The sequence below is a fragment of the Mus musculus genome, chromosome 1 (assembly GCF_000001635.26).
Source record: "Mus musculus strain C57BL/6J chromosome 1, GRCm38.p6 C57BL/6J".
In the NCBI taxonomy this organism is placed as follows: domain Eukaryota; kingdom Metazoa; phylum Chordata; class Mammalia; order Rodentia; family Muridae; genus Mus; species Mus musculus.
Window position 1 is genome coordinate 23,404,096 of NC_000067.6, and position 13,180 is coordinate 23,417,275.

A 13,180-nucleotide genomic window follows, 5' to 3' on the forward strand; every position below is an offset into this window, starting at 1 on the left:
CAAATAAACTGGACCAGAAAAGAAATTCCTCCCGACACATAATAATCAAAACAATTAAGTGCACTAAGTAAAGATAGAATATTAAAAGCATTAAGGGAAAAAGGTCAAGTAACATATAAAGGCAGACCTATTAGAATAACACCAGACTTCTCACCAGAGACTATGAAAGCCAGAAGATTCCGACAGATGTTATACAGACCCTAAGAGAACACAAATGCCATCCAAGGCTACTACACCCAGCAAAATTCTCAATTACCATAGATGGAGAAACCAAAGTATTCCATGACAAAACCAAATTCACACAATATCTTTCCATGAATCTAGCCCTTCAAAGGATAATAAAGAGAAAATTCCAACACAAGAAGGAAAACTAAGCTTGAGGAAAAGCAAGAAAGTAATCCTTCAACAAACCTAAAAGACAGCCACAAGAACAGAATTCCAACTCTAACAACAAAAATAACAGGAAGCAACAATTACTTTTCCTTAATATCTATTAATATCAGTGGATTCAATTCCCCAATAAAAAGACATAGACTAACAGACTAGCTACACAAACAGGACCCAACATTTTGCTGCATATAGGAAACAACCCACCTCAGGGACAAAGACAGACACTACCTCAGATAAAAGCCTGGAAAACAATTTTCCAAGCAAATGGCCTGAAGAAACAAGCTGGAGTAGCCATTCTAATATCTAATAAAATCGACTTCCATCCCAAAGTTATCAAAAAAGTCAAGGAGGGGCACTTCATACTCATCAAAGGTAAAATCCTCCAAGATGAACTCTCAATTCTGAATATCTATGCTCCAAATGCAAGGGCAGCCACATTCATTAAAGAAACTATAGTAAAGCTCAAAGAACACACTGCACCTCACACAATAATAGTGGGAGACTTCAACACACCACTTTCATCAATGGACAGACTGTGGAAACAGAAACTAAACAGAGACACAGTGAAACTAACAGAAGTTATGAACCAAATGGATTTAACAGATATCTACAGAACATTTTATCCTAAAAAAAAAAAAGGATATACCTTCTTCTCCGCACCTCATTGTACCTTCTCCAAAATTGACCATATAATTGGTCACAAAACAGGCCTCAACAGATACAAAAATATTGAAATTATCCTATGCATCCTATCAGATCACCATGAACTAAGGCTGATCTTCAATAACAACATAAATAATGGAAAGCCAACATTCACGTGGAAACTGAACAACACTCTTCTCAATGATAACTTGGTCAAGGAAGAAATGAAGAGATGAAAGACTTTTTAGAGATTAATGAAAATGAAGCTAAGCATTCCTAAGAGGAAAACTCATAGCTCTGAGTGCCTCCAAAAAGAAACTAGAGAGAGCATATACTAGCTGCTTGACAGCACACCTAAAAGCTCTAGAACAAAAGGAAGCAAATTCACCTAAGAGGAGTAGAGGGCAGGAAATAATCAAATTTAGGGCTGAAAACAACCAAGTGGAAATAAAAGTAACTTTACAAAGAATCAACCAAACCAGGAGTTGGTTCTTTGAGAAAATCAAAGAAAAACAAGATAGATAAACCCCTAGCCAGACTAAGTAGAAGGCACATGGACAGTATCCTAATTAACAAAATCAGAAATGAAAAAGGAGACATAACAATAGCACCCGAGAACATCCAAAACATCATCAGATCCTACTACAAAAGCCTATACTCAATAAAATTGAAAAATGTGTTTGAAATGGACAATTTCCTAGACAGATACCAGGTACCAAGGTTACATTAGGATCAGATTAACAATCTAAACAGTCCCATATCCCCTAAAGAAATAGAAGCAGTCATTAATAGTCTCCCAGCCAAAAAAAGCCCAGGACCAGATGAGTTTAGTGCAGAGTTCTATCAGACCTTCAAAGAAGATCTAATTCCAGTTCTTCTCAAACTATTCCACAAAATAGAAACACAAGGTACTCTACCCAATTCATTCTATGAAGCCACAATTACTCTGCTACCTAAACCACAGAAAGACCCAACAAAGATAGAGAACTTCAGACCAATTTCCCTTATGAATATCGATGCAAAAATACTCAATAAAATTCTCACTAACTGAATCTAAGAACACATCAAAATAATCATCCATCCTGATCAAGTACGTTTCATTCCAGGGATGCAGGGATGGTTTAATATACGGAAATCCACCAACATAATCCACTATATAAACAGACTCAAAGGCAAAAACCACATGATCATCATCTTGTTAGATGCTGAAAAAACATTTGACAAAATCCAACACCCATTCATGATAAAAGTCTTGGAATGATTAGGAAATCAAGGCCCATACCTAAACATAATAAAAGCAATATACAGCAAACCAGTAGCCAACATCAAACTAAATGGAGAGAAACTTGAAGTAATCCCACTAAAATCAGGGACTAGACAAGGCTGCGCACTTTCTCCCTACCTATTCAATATAGTACTTGAAGCCCTATCCAGAGCAATTAGACAGCAAAAGGAGACCAACGAGATAACAAATTGGAAAAGAAGTCAAAATATCACTATTTGCAGATGACATGATAGCATATTAAGTGATCCTAAAAATTCCACCAGAGAACTAAACCTGATAAACAGCTTCAATGAAGTAGCTGGATATAAAATTAACTCAAACAAATCAATGGCCTTTCTCTACACAAAGGATAAATATGCTGAGAAAAATTAGGGACACAACACCCTTCACAATAAGCACAAGTAATATAAAATACCTTGGTGTGACTCTAAGTAAGGAAGTGAAAGATCTTTATGATAAGAACTTCAACTCTCTGAAGAAAGAAATTGAAGAAGATCTCAGAAGATGGAAAGATCTCCCATTCTCATGGATTGGCAGGATTAATATAGTAAAAATGGCTATCCTGCCAAAAGCCAATCTACATATTCAAGCAATCCTCATCCAAATTCCAAATCAATTCTTCACTGAGTTAGAAAGGTCAATTTGCAAATTCATCTGGAATAATGAAAAAACCTAGGAGAGCAAAAACTATTCTCAACAATAAAAGAACCTCTGGTGGAATTACCATACCTGACCTCAAGCTGTACTACAGAGCAATTGTGGTAAAAAAAAAAAAAAAAAAACCTGCATGGTACTGGTACAGGGACAGACAGGTAGATCAAAGGAATAGAACTGAAGACCCAGAAATGAATCCACACACCTATGGTCACTTGATCTTTGACAAGGGAGCTAAAACCATCCAGTGGAAAAATGACAGCATTTTCAACAAATGGTGCTGGCGCAACTGGCTGTTATCATGTAGAAGAATGTGAATTGATCCATTCTTATCTTTTTGTACAAAGCTCAAGTCTCAGTGGATCAAAGACCTTCACATAAAACCAGAGACACTGAAATTAATAGAGGAGAGTATGGGGAAAAGCCTTGAGGATTTGGGCACAGGGGTAAAATTCCTAAACAGAACAGCAATGGCTTGTGCTGTAAGATCAAGAATTGACAAATGGGACCTCATAAAATTGCAAAGCTTCTGTAAGGCAAAAGACACTGTCAATAAGAAAAAAGGCCACCAACAGATTGGGAAAGGATTTTTACCAATCCTAAATCTGATAGGGGACTAATATCCAATATATACAAAGAGCTCAAGAAGCTGTACTCCAGAAATTCAAATAACCTTATTAAAAAATGACTGAGAAGCACCTGAAAAAATGTTCAACATCCTTAATCATGAGGGAAATGCAAATCAAAACAACCCTGAGATTCCACCTCACACCAGTCAGAATGGCTAAGATCAAAAATTCAGGTGATAGCAGATGCTAGCTAGGATGTGGTGAAAGAGGAACACTCCTCCATTGCTGGTGGGATTGCAAACTGGTACAACCACTCTGGAAATCAGTCTGGCGGTTCCTCAGAAAATTGGACATAGTACTACCGGAGCATCTAGCAATACCACTCCTGCTCATATACCCAGAAAATGTTCCAAGTTGAAGTAAGGATATATGCTCCACTATGTTTATAGCAGCCTTATTTATAATACCCAGAAGCTGGAAAGAACCCAGATGTCCCTCAACAGAGGATACAGAAAATGTGGTACGTTTACATAATGGAGTACCACTCAGCTATTAAAAACAATAAATTTATGAAAGTCTTAGGCAAATGGATGGATCTGGAGGATATCATCCTGAGTGATGTAACCCAAGCACAAACGAACTCACATAATATGCAGTCACTAGTAAGTGGTCTTTAGCCCAGAAACTTAGAATGCCCAAGATACAGTTCGCAAAACACAAGAAAATGAAGAAGAAGGAAGACCAAAGTGTGGATACTTTATTCCCCCTTAGAATGGGGAACAAAACACAATGGAGGGATTTACAGAGACAAAGTTTAGAGCTGAGATGGAAGGAAGGACCATCCAGAGACTGCCCCAACCAGGGATCTATCCCATAAACAGCCACCAAACCCAGACACTATTGCATACACCAGTAGATTTTGCTAAAAGGACCCTGATATAGCTGTCTCATGTGAGGCTATGCCAGTGCCTGGCAAATACAGAAGTGGATGCTCACAGTCATCTATTGGATGGAACACTGGGCCCCCAATGGAGGAACTAGAGAAAGTACCCAAGGAGCTGAAGGGGTCTACAACCCTATAGGAGGAACAACAATATGAACTAACCAGTACCTTGCAGAGTTCCTGTCTCTAGCTGCATATGTAGCAGAGGATGGCCTAGTCAGCTATTACTGGGAGGAGAGGCCCTTGGTCTTGGGAAGATTATATGCCCCAGTACAGGGGAATGCCAGGGCCAGGAAGAGGCAGCGGGAGGGTTATGGGAGCAGGGCGGGGGGAGGGGGTATAGGGGACTTTTGGGATAGCATTTCAAATGTAAATGAAGAAAATATCTAATAAAAAAATAGAAAGACTATGAGGAGTGGATTTTACTCCTTGTCAGCTAAATGAAAGCACACAAGTGGTGGCACTGCCGGGTAGACTACAAACTAGGACAAATGTTACCTACTATTACAAACAAATTATTTATTATAACTCTTTACTACATATTACTTAATTATACAGATAAATTCTTAGCTGTGTGTTTCCTACAGAAGTGTGAGTTATCAATTCTGAACTATCTTGGGTACAGTAGGATTGTACAAATGAAGAAATATCTTGTAATCCATTAGGGCCAAGTTTTTAGTTGTCAAAGAACAAATCAATCAGTAGTGAAATGGAATTAGATTGGAACTCTGAACTCAAGGAATAATATAGAGACTAATATAGATAGAAAAGCAAATGTATGTGTGTATGGGGCTAATATACATGAATATTTAGATATGGGATTTTTTTAAAAAAATCTATGCACCCCCAATGCCAACTCTTTTGACTTATAATTCTTTCCTAACATCATCAGGTCTGTGTCAGAGACCTTCTGAATAGAAGATCCTTTAAAATATTGTATGCCTTACATCTTTGACAACACCCTTCATGAACTCTTATGTGAATGAGAAACTGAATAATCATACTGAGAAGAATTTAATGTTAAAACACAACACATGAATTGAACACGCAGGAATCAACGTACCTGTGAGGCTGTCAATTCTCTGTATAGCAGGCTCCAGGAGCTCTTACAGGATCTAAGCTAGTCTTTATGACTTAGTCCTGGATCTTCAACATTTTTCCTTCTCTGTCTTATTCAGTGTTGTGTAGTCGCCGTTGCTATGAAAACTTATTAATATGATCTCTACATGTATTGGGTTTTTCTCAGAGAAATCTGGGCATCTTTCTGATTGATTGTTCCATTTCTCCAAATCAGTCTCTCATATATCAGCTAGGCATGGGCCAACTCATTCAGTTCTCCCTACTTAACTTATACCTGCCCATCACTCCTGCACACACCCACACCCACATCCTCTCTGCAAGCTTCTGAATGGTTCTGACAGCATCAACCTGTTTTACACTTCTTATTTCACCATCCAGTAGGTACTCCATGATTGTTCTAAAGATGTATCCGGTGTCAGTTTGAGCTATTTAAAATTCTGCAGTGGATTCCACTTTTTGGGCTGTGACCCAAACTTTTCCTCAAAGTTCTGCACATAACACATAGCTACACTCCCACTCATGAACATACTGGCTGCTCCTCAAACTCAACAGCCTCTCTCTTGGTGGCTTTTGCAATCATGGCTTACTAAGAACCTTTCAAACTATGCGTGCTGAGTGATTATGTTCTTGTGAATCTGTCATGTGTTTACACCTTTGTAAAAGGCAGCACCCCTCCAAAACTATTAAAAAAGAGATTCAAGATATTTAGCTTCATGTTTAACAGATATAAAATGTGGTCTTATGGAGTTGCTTTACAGGTTACTAATGTTTACTCTCGATGGAAGTAATTAAGATCCAGGAACAGTTTGCTGATGGAGTCTGATCCACAGACTGCTGAGGACTCTGGGCATAGTTGATGCCATCTGCTTGGCTAGGAGTCAATCTTCCTCAAAGGGTATGTCCTGACCATTTTTCCTCATTAGGGTGCTCAATTAAACTCTATCACTTTACTCTCTTTAAGTGAACCCACCCAAACACACCTATACACAAACACACACATACACACACAAACACACACACACACATACACACAAACACATACATACAAACACATATAAACACACAAACACACATGCTTATATACATACAAACACATACACACAAACACACAAAAACATATACAAAACACACATACACACACAAACAAAAACACACACACAAACACACACACATACATACAAACACACAAATGTGTACACACACACACAAACACACACACATACATACAAACACACAAATGTGTACACACACACACACACACACACACACACACATACATACACACACATACACACTTTATTCTGTCTCTGCAACCTAAACTCCAGGTCTCAGAAACCACGGCCACTGTGTTCACTACAGCATACAGCTGCAAAGTCAAATACAGTTTGGAATGGATGCATTTTGGGTCTTTACATACTAACCTAAAGTGTGAAATTCCCAGGAGGATGTGTAAAGTGTACAGGTCCCAAAACTTGTTGTTCCTTGGACTTGATTTTCAGATGTGTGCTATGGGAAATAGAATAGGAAATCCTGATTTAAAGAAGGATCCAGAAAATTCAAAGCTGGAAAACTATCTTTGCCAGGTTATAAGTGATATAGGACACTGATGTCTGACTTTAACAGTCATTTCCAGGATAGGGGAAAAGATGGAGAATTGGCATTGAGTCAGAGCTTTAGCTGACTGTGCATATGTGACACTCACTTGTCTCCACTCTTCTCCCCACCCCGCCCCCACACACACTCCCCACCTCCAGCTCAGCTTTCTTTCTGTCCTTTCATGCTCTAGGGTGGAAACACAGAATACTGAAGTCCCCATATTTCCCAGCCAAATGACTTCTGAGTAAGGAATCTTCCACAAAGAGGCAACCATGGGATACTGGAAAGATAGAAATCGAGAGACCTTGTCCTTTTTTGCTTTTTAAAATTCTAAGTCTGACAGCAGTGAGTAGCCCCAGGATTAAGGCACTACCTGTGTTTGTGACACAGTTGAGAGTCCCATCAATAGGTCAGTCACCCGCACCCTCCCGGCCTTCACTGTCTTCCTCGGGTAGGCAATGTTTTGCAATGCTGGGGACAAAGCCCAGGGCTTTGTCCATCCTAGGCTAGTGTTCAATCACTAGTGTATACTTCCAACCCTCAAGGCCTTCACTGTTGCAACAACTCTGCCAACAAAATTGGCAGTGGTGCAGTTTCTGCCTATAGTGTCCCTGGATGAGTGACTTCCTAGGTCTCTACTGTGTGCATCCAGCCACGGCCTAGGAGGGACTTCCTGTAGTTGGTTCTACTTTCCATGCCTTGTGCTCCTTTAGGCTTTCCAACACTTCCATGTTTATTGATTGGATGATTGTGTGTGCACATCTACCATGACATGCTTGTGACCATCTGAGGTGCAATAGCCAGAGATGATTCTCTTTTCCCACCACATGGGTTCCAAGATGGAACTCAGGATGTCAGACCTATGTCCATTGATTAATCTTGTTGGTTTTATAACACTTTTAAAAAGTCAATACTTTGTGTGCAAATCCCTCAGTGTGAGGTTCCTGGTGTGGTTTCTATTTTCTGATTTATATGGAATCAAGATAGAAAAGGGTAGTTTATTCAAATAAAGAAAGTCTTGCCTATGTGATACAAATAGTAAATATTAAGAGAAATTCTCAGAGTCTAGTGGAATAAATGACTCATAGATGAGAACATGAGCCCAAGAGTCAGTTTTCTGTCACCTATGACAGGACTCTGTGTGCCACTTCATCATTCCAAACCTGGCCATCTTTACTTCCTTTCTCTCATGATTGCTTCCAGTCCAAAAGGAGCACAAAACTCTGCATGGACTATAGGACAAAGTCTTTTATGATTCCTCTCAACTCACCCAAAGCCATCCCAAGCATCATGTAAGTAAAGGGCTGTGTTTTCTCTGAAATGCACTTTCAGGATTGTGATGCTTTGTATATGTTTAGCTCAGGGAGTGGTACTCTTAGAAGGTGTGGCCCTGGTGGAGTATGTGTGGCCTTGTTCGAGTAGGTATGTCACTGTAGGTATGACTTTAAGACCCTCATCCTAGCTGCCTGGAAGCCAGTATTCTGCTAGCAGCCTCCAGATAAAGATGTAGAATTCTCAGCTCCTCCTGTACCATGTCTGCTTGGATGCTGCCATGTTCACACCTTGATGATAATGAACTGAACCTCTGAACCTGTAAGCTGGACCCAATTAAACATTGTCCTTAGAAGAGTTGCCTTGGGCATAGTGTCTGTTCACATCAGTAAAACCCTAACTGAGACAAGGATGTACTCCCTAGTTGCTGACAGGATTGTCGCCACAGATCTGTCTATAGAAAACTCCAGTCAGTCATTACTCTACATTCAGCTATTAAGATCACTTTTCCAGCTTCTGGCTATCACAAATAAGGCCACCAAAACAACCCAGACATCCCATGGCAGAAGAATAGATACAGAAAATGTTCATTTATACAAGGGACTACTACTCAGCTACTAAGAATGATATCCTGAGTTTTGCAGGTAAATGGATGGAACTAGAAAATATCCTGGGTGAGGTAACTCAGATCCAAAAGGACATGCATAGTATGTACTCACTAATAAGTGGATATTAGCCAAAAAATAGATAGATAGATAGATAGATAGATAGATAGATAGATAGATAGATAGATAGAAAGATAGTACAGAATACCCAAGATACAGTCCACAGAACTCAAAATGGTCAACAAGCTGAAGTACCCAAGTGAGGGTGCCTCAGTCCTACTTGGGAGGGATAAGAAAGCAATCACAAGTGGGGAGGGAGGGAGGGACCTGGGAAGGAAAGTAGATGGTAGTTGGAGGGGAGAGGGGGACCTGATCTGGTATTGGGACTGAAACCCTGAGGGCTAGCACAAAGAATGGAAACAGGCAACCTTGGGAGATAGGAGGTTGGGGGGACCCGAGGTAAGAGACTCTCAGGACTCAAAGGGAGGGACATTAGATGAAATGCCTGACAGTAGAGAGAGGGAACTTATAGAGCCCACTTCCAGCAGGAAGTTATGGCATCAAATGGGGGGTGCATCCCATAGTCACAACTCTGACCCATAATTTTTCCTGTCTGGAAGAATTGCAGGGATGGAAATGGAGAGGAGACTGAGGAAAAGAAGGTCCAGTGATAGACCTAAAGTGGGATCCAGCTCAAAGGGAGGTCCCAAGGTCTGATATTATACTGACACTATAGAGCACTCAAAAATGAACCTAGTATGACCGCACTTCGGAAGACCCATCAAGCAGTTGAAAGAGTCAGAGGCAGATAATTGCACTCAACCAATGGACAGAAGCAGCTGACCCCTGTTGTTGAACTAGGGAACACTGAAAGAAGCTGAGGAGAAGGGCGATCCTATAGGAGAACCAGCAGTCTCAACCTGAATTCCTGAGATCTCTCAAACACTGGACTACCAAACAGGCAGCATACACCAGCTGATATAAGGCCCCCAACATACATACAGCAGAGGACTTCTAGATGATGCACCTAACCCTCAAGAGACTGGAGGCCCCAGGGAGTAGAGGTTAGGTGGCGTTGGGGTGGGGGGACATCAATGTGGAGACAGGGTGGTGGAGGGGAAATATTGGATGTGGAGCAGTAGGAAGGTGGATGGGGGCAGAGTGAGGGAAAAATATGGAGTGTACAATAAATAAATAAATTAATTAAAAAGATTGCTTTTGTGAGTCACCAGGCAGGGGGAAAACAAGCTCACCCGATGATGTGTGGGAGACAGTGATATACAAATAAGAGAATGTCTTTGAGTAAAGCAAATGCTCTCATAGAGGTTTAAATTAAAGCAACAAGGAAGCAATTCTCTGAGGACTTCACAAACAAGCAAGGTGCCCAGGGAAACACGGGAATCACAGAGCTGAGTGGGACCTCCAGGAGTCTCATCAGCATTATGTGCTAACAATGAGACAAAGGAATATCTTATAATAAGAAACCAATGTATTTCAAAACTTAAAACATATAGATATGGAATAGAGGAAGAAAACACTGCACATTTTGTATAACAGGCATACAATATCTATTACATACTTACACCCACACAATGCACACACACATACACACACACACACAGCACACACACACACACACACACACACACACACACAAACACATGATATCAAGGTTGGAGACATATCTCAGTGGGTAAAGCCCTTGTCAAGAACCTTGACATCCTGAGTTTGATCCCTGAGAGGCACATGGTGGAGAAGAGAGTCGACTCTGTCAAGCCTCTGTCCTCTGCATGCATTCCACCCACATAAATAAATACATGTAAATAAAAGATTAAAAAAAATCAAGACTGCATGAAGATTCTCAATTCTCAAGTCAGAATCAAAAGGAATAGTCTCATTAAACTGTCATAATAATGACATCGTGAGCTCAACTAAAACGCTATTGAAAAGAAGGCATTCTGTTGAAAGATTAAAAGTGATGTTTGAAGAAACAATCTGGACTGAATATACTATCTTTTACATTTCTAGATATTCCCCATTTGAAAGAACATTGAGAAATAATGATAGTTTATGGATGTAAATAAAATGAGATGTGGTTCAATATTGCATAATAAATAAAATGCAGGAATGTATTCTAAACTCATTTAATTTCTACTTGTCCGCTGATTATTGATAAAATAGAAATGGCATAGAGATTTTTGGATATCGTATGTGGAATAATTTATGAATTTTCAAAGTGTACCAATAAATTCTGCATATTTAAGCCATGAATTCTAACCAGCATCAGGAAAGTTTATACACATTCAAACAATCTTTAGATAAGTTGTACCTGAAACATCTCATTTTCTTTGATTAGCACTATATAAAAATATAAAGACGAATTGGATAAAGAACTAAGAAAATCAGCTTAACATTAAGAAATGTGATTCGTGAGAAGTATTATAGGTATAAAATATGTGCGGACTTGTGAAAAGAGAAGGGGGGGGGGGTGATGGTAGGCTACACATATTTGAAAAGTACAAGTATCTACCAGGAGGAGGGGCACAAGCACACTCTAAAGATCCATAGCTACAGTGTGTGGGAAGAAGCTAGACAACCCAACTGAAAGTACCTAAAGCTTCCTACCCTTGGATAATGGAGACATAATTTACATGCCATGACAAAAGGTGTCCCTGAAGAGACACATAAGAATAATATTATACCTACCAGGAAGGTTGTACTTATGTATTAAAAGATATAAAAGTACACATACACACATGCATGTATGTGTAACAACACTTAATGAAGAGTCCATGTATTTGAAAGAGAGACAGAGAGATATAAGGGCGAATTGGAGGAAGAAAAGGATAGAATTGCATTATAATCTCAAAATAAAAAACAGTTTTTCAAAAGATAAACAAAGGCATCTTTGGAGTTCCTCAATCAATGCTATGCCTCTTTCCCTTATTTAGATCTTTAAAAAATACATTTTTTTTTTCGTTTTTTCGAGACAGGGTTTCTCTGTGTAGCCCTGGCTGTCCAGGAACTCACTCTGTAGACCAGGCTGGCCTCAAACTCAGAAATCCGCCTGCCTCTGCCTCCCATGTGCTGGGATTAAAGGCATGCGCCAACACTGCCTGGCTAAAATACAATATTTTAATGAAGAAAAATGAATAATGATCTCTTCTTCGATATGAGTTGACTTTCTTATTCTAAGAATCTTGGGGGCTTGTCCTATTATTTGTCACAAAAAGACAATCAAAATTCACAAATACTCTCTAACTCACCATTCATCTTTCTACCAGCCCTGCTTACTAGCAGTGAACAAAATCCATTAATTGGAATTGTGCCCAGACATTACTAGAAGATCGTAACTCATTGATTAAGAGTAATGAGAATTAGGTACCTAATTGAGATAAAGACTAATGCGGGCTGCTTTACACTGAAAAGAGCCAGATTTCATTTGCACTTGACACTAATTACTGCCTTTTTCTTGAATTGCTCCCTCCACTATAAGAGATCTGAATTTCTAGCTGGTATAACAACCTTCTTGATTGAGTTCCTGTTCTGTATCTCAGACTTTGATGCTTTCTCAAACTCGATGGACTCCAAGTCAAATTCGTTTGACATAAGTAAATAAGTAAGTAAGTGAGTAAACAAACAAACAAACAAATAAGATTTGTTGGAGTGGAAAGATGGCTCAGTGGTTAAGAACATGGACTGCTCTTCCAGAGGTGATGAGTTCAAGTCCCAGCAACTACATGGTGGCTCACAACCATCTGTAATGAGATTGGATGCCCTCTTCTGGGGTCTCTGAAGACAGCTACAGTATATATAAATGTGTGTGTGTGTGTGTGTGTGTGTGTGTGTGTGTGTGTGTGTGTATAATTAAAAAAAAACATTTGTTGTCCATTATTTTGTAAATGCCAGGCATGAAGCTGAGGAGCTAGAGATGAAACTGTGGTTTTCTTTTTTGTTTGTTGTTTTTGTTTTTGTTTTTGTTGTTGTTGTTTTTCAAGACAGGGTTTCTCTTTGTAGTTCTGGCTGTCCTGGAACTCACTCTGTAGACCAGGCTGGCCTCCAACTCAGAAATCCACCTGCCTCTGCTTCTGCCTCTGCCTCCGGAGTGCTGGGATTAAAGGTGTGTGCCACCATGCCCGGCGAA